The sequence below is a fragment of the Schistocerca americana genome, chromosome 6 (assembly GCF_021461395.2).
Source record: "Schistocerca americana isolate TAMUIC-IGC-003095 chromosome 6, iqSchAmer2.1, whole genome shotgun sequence".
Lineage (NCBI taxonomy): Eukaryota > Metazoa > Arthropoda > Insecta > Orthoptera > Acrididae > Schistocerca > Schistocerca americana.
This window is the reverse complement of record NC_060124.1, coordinates 496127740-496132395: the sequence shown is the minus strand read 5'-3', so window position 1 is coordinate 496132395 and position 4656 is coordinate 496127740. Positions and strand designations below refer to the sequence as shown.

At 47.4% G+C, this 4656-nt stretch overlaps 1 non-coding gene across 1 annotated transcript; it reads left to right on the top strand.

Annotated features, from left to right (window-relative positions):
* Positions 1-1842: 1842 nt before the first annotated feature.
* Positions 1843-1916, top strand: Trnat-ugu. The gene has a single exon. It is a non-coding gene; the product is annotated as a tRNA-Thr (tRNA).
* Positions 1917-4656: the final 2740 nt, after the last annotated feature.

The following is a 4656-nucleotide window of genomic DNA, read 5'->3' as shown; positions in this document are numbered from 1 at the left end:
CCTCGTCCTGCCGCCACCACGGCTCATTGCTGTCGGGGTGCTTCGCGGTGCGCGCGCCGCCCTGCCCGCCACCGCCGGCTGAGTCTGTCAACGTGGCCGCACCCGCCTGGCCACCTCGCGGGGCTGCGACTGACGTCACCGAGTTCCTGCGGGAGCGCTGCTGCAGCTGCTCGCTACTCTGTTCGCTCTTCCTCTTAGCCGTTACGGTGCTCTGTTCCCTCTCAGCGCTCAGTAGTGCCTTCAGGTGTTTGGTTTGTTCACGAATGCGTTCTTGCCTCGCGGTGTCCTCGCAGCGCACGGAGCAAGATGATTGAGGTTCAGTCTCGCTGCCACTTTCTGACATGTGTACGGGTCTCAAATCATCCGACTTTTCCTCTTTGCTACTATTCCCTTTGATTCTCCTTCGGCAGCCTTTATTTATTTCTGCTGTAGTCTCTACCGATAGGGGTGGTTCAGGCAAACTGATCTGCACCCGCTCCTGTATCTCACACAGCTTAGTGTCAGAGGTGGCTGGCGCATCGTTGGTATCCAGCGGTAACTGCCCCGGTGAGGATTACGGTGCCGAATCGACGTCCGTGCTACCGCGAATGTCTTTGACACTGCATTCCACCTGAAGTGGCAACTCCGCCTCGCTAACAATTTCCGGCTGCCTAGGTGGTGGTACAGTCCCCGCGACTACCTCACTCAATAGCGGAACAAGCTTTTCACTACCGTCTGCAGGACGTTCCCGTGGAAGTTGAAATGGACGTCGACATGTGCAGTTCATCCGCAGATGTTCTGTTGAATGGCAGATAGAACAGGTAGGGGGTTGTCCAATGTAAGTTACCTGTGCGCGACAGCCGCCAATGGTAACATACAAAGGTATAAGCTTTTTTAAGTCTACACGTACACTTCGCACCCCGCTGTTAACTTGGTAGCGATATGCACTCGACCATTTTTCATTTGTAACTGACAAAACAGCGCCGTACAGTGACAGAGAACGTGCGATCAGGTCATTACGGCACTCAGGTGGCACATTAAATACCCTGACGGTTCTCACTCCGTATCCTGAAGGCACGATTTGGTCATTACTAATACTGCCATCATTATGACGGAATGGTCTCACACCAACATGCTCCTCAGCGAATTTCTCATAAGTGTCACTCGAAATAAATTTAATAAATAACGAGTACCGCACAAAGTCCAACTGGAACGTGTCGACTATATCTTCGGGCAATTTCAAATCCTCAAAAATCCACTCATGAATTTCAAACGCCGTCGGTCGCAAGGCAGTGCGATCGAAAACACACTGAACGCTGTTCGCTCTGTTAATTGTCGACATCGTACATACAACAGTGGTACAGAAACAAACATTAACAGCGCTCGCACACGCTGCTCAGCTCTCCACCTCAGCACTGCTCGCGACGTAAACACCGGCCCGCGCTACCGCCCGTCACCGCGCGATGTGCATTGGCCGAATGCCTGAACACGACGATCTGAGCCACCGAGGACACAGATGAATAGCGCGACTACAGGGACTTACCCTTCCACGCTTCCCGTAAGACTCACATTCCCAACTGTCCACAATTCTACATATGTATTGTACCTTATAGACATTTGCCCACCCACTCATTGTCTTCGTATATATAGTTTAAGGCTACCCAGCCATTGACCTTCGTCTGTGCGAATGTGCACTGTTTGCCCAAACTCTTACGGGAATTGCCAAAGCGTGCGCGAGTAATGAGTGGGTGGGCAAATGTCTATAAGGTTCAATACATATGTAGAATTGTGGACAGTTGGGAATGTGAGTCTCACGGGAAGCGTGCAAGGGATAAGTCCCTGCAGTCGCGGTATTCATCTGTGTCCTCGGTGGCTCAGATGGATAGAGTGTCTGCCATGTAAGCAGGAGATCCCGGGTTCGAGTCCCGGTCGGGGTACACATTTTCAGCTGTCCACATTGAGGTATATCAACAACACCTGTCGGCAGCTGAGGTTTTCAGTTAGTCATCAATTATATAACGAATAGGTGTGGTCCTGTCACACTTGCCTGTAGCACTCATGAACTTGTCTCTGATGAAAACCTGGCTTCGAGGATAACGTACTGCGTTTGTCACTGAAAAAGGCCTCGTAGCACTCACATGTTTGACAACCTAATCCGTATACTCTAACTTCTTTTAAGCTTTCGGGACGTGCACATCCAGTCATCCCAAGAGTGGAATGTCAGTTATGTCGGTAGGTACGTGAGAACAACACACGACCCTCAAAATGAAGAAATTTCCGAACCGCTCGGGAATCGAACCCAGGCTGCTAAGGTTAACAACCCGCAGAGCTGATTCCGCAGCTATTGAAGCAATCTGTTCACTTTCGTCAACAGGCAGCATGCTGAGTTTCACATGTACGATGCTTTCTAAATTCGTACTGATTTGTGGAAAGAAGTTTTTCTGTCCTAAGGAAATTCTTAATTTCAAGGTTCGCATAGTTCTGTGAAGTTTAGGAAGTAGGACATGAGGTACTGCCTTGTGTGAAGCTGGGTGGACGAGTAGCGAACTATGTTTGGGAAGCTCTCTCAATAGAGCACTTGCTCTCTGAAGCACGTTCGAGTCTCGGTTCGGCACACAGTTTTAATCTGGTAGGAAGTTTTCGAATTCATTACCTTCGAACTAAGAATGTGTTCAATAATTCCTGCAGCAAGCTACTGCTAATAATATTGGTCTGTAATTAGCCGGGTCCGTTCATCTATTTTACTTATTTACAAGAATCATCTTCACATTTTTCCAGTCTATTTGTAAAACCGAACTGAGATTCCATCTGAATAAGGTCACTTATTTGTTTCAAACTCTTTCAGTTGTGTTGTGTACATACTTCCGCGTAGTCAGCGCGTACACAACTTTCCCACTAGAGCGCGCCCCGCTAAGCACAACAGCGCAGGCGCAGTGCTCGTCCGTCTCCGCTCCACGAGATGGCGCTGGCATAAAGGCGGACCAAATTCTGCTTCCGCCGATCCGCGTATTAATATGTAACGCAGCCGATGACATTGCTGCTAACGTAGAACCTTTTCTCCTCGCGGATCACACTCGCGCAGTGATACCCGAACGCGCGAGGTATTATAACGAGTGTACAGACCTCCGATTAGTCAGTCTGCCTTTGTTTGCACCAGTCTGCATTAGTCTGTACCACTCTATAGTCAAGTTTCAGTCTGCACCTAGGAAGATTATCGTATTCCTGTACATAGCCATGAAGATAAATGTATAGACACTTTTGACAAGTATCAGAGATATGTGAGAATAAGATTAACGTACCAAGACCAAAGGAACTTCAGATTGTCAATTGTAAATAGCATCCAGAACCAAGTTAAGTTATTTTCATGCTTGTTATTATTTTAATAAATGTGTGTGAAAATTAATCAAGTTCTGTTTAAAGTTGGTCACCGTCAATCTGCTACTCTAAGCGTGCAAGTGGCATTTCTATCGTCTAACCTAACGGCAGAAGATAAACACGCCACGATAAGACCACGAGACATATTGCTGACACTCGCCTACTTCGTTAGAGCGAGTCAAATAATCTGATGGTGTGTGTACGCACACCACAAGTTGCTTGCGGGGATGCCTATATCTGTGTCTATCGTGCTGAAGTTGTGCGACAGGAGGACGACAGTACGTTTATACGACCCTCCTGAGGGAACTATTTCTTAAAAGCGAAGTTTAAAACTTCAGCATTCCTTTTGCTGTCTTCTTTTGCAGCAACATACTGGTCGGTGAATGACTTGATAGAAGCCTTCGACACTCTTACCGACTTCACATGTGATCAGAGTTTTTCGTGTCTTCGGCGAAATTTTCCCTATGGAATGACGGTGGAAGCTTTGTTCACTGAGCTTCCTATGGTCGCATGAATTTCTAGTACTGCGCATTTATATCTGAACCGAGAGTGCAACAATCTCAGTTTGCTCAACATTTTTCAGAGTTGATTATTAATCCACTGTGGGACTTCTCCACACTTAATCCACTTAATTAGCACATAGGCTTCCAAAGTGGAATCAACAATCTGTTTAAATGTTGCCCATAATTCCTCTGCGTCCGTCGTATTGGAACTAAATGATGACCATTCATTTTTCTAACTATTTCTTATCTGCTTTTTTTTTTTTCTAGCACAAATTCTCTCTTGGTTTTCTTGATGGATTTATGAACTTGAGAAAGTACTGTCGCCATGATGACGTCATGATCATTAATCCTGTCTGTATATTGTCTCTTCGATATGTCAGCCTAATTACGTCTACATCTACACACACACTCCGCAGGCCACAGTATGGTGCCTGGTGGAGGGTAGCCCGTCCCCCTGCTAGTGATTTCCATTCCTTGCCTAGTCATTTCCCTTCTCTCATTCTGGAAAGATCCCCCAGGCTGTGGCTAAGCCATGTGTCCACAGTATCCTTTCTTTCAGGGGTAGTAGTTCTGCTAGGTTTGCAGGAGAGCGTCTGTGAAGTTTGGATGGTAGGAGACGAGGCACTGGCAGTAGTAAAGCTATGGGGGCTGGGCGTGAGTCGTGCTTGGGTAGCTCAGACGGCAGAGCACTTGCCCGCGAAAAGCAAATGTCCCGAGTTCGAGCCTCGGTTAAGCACACAGTTTTAATCTGCCAGGAAGTTTCATTTCCTTTCCTGTTCCACACACGAACAGAGGAAGG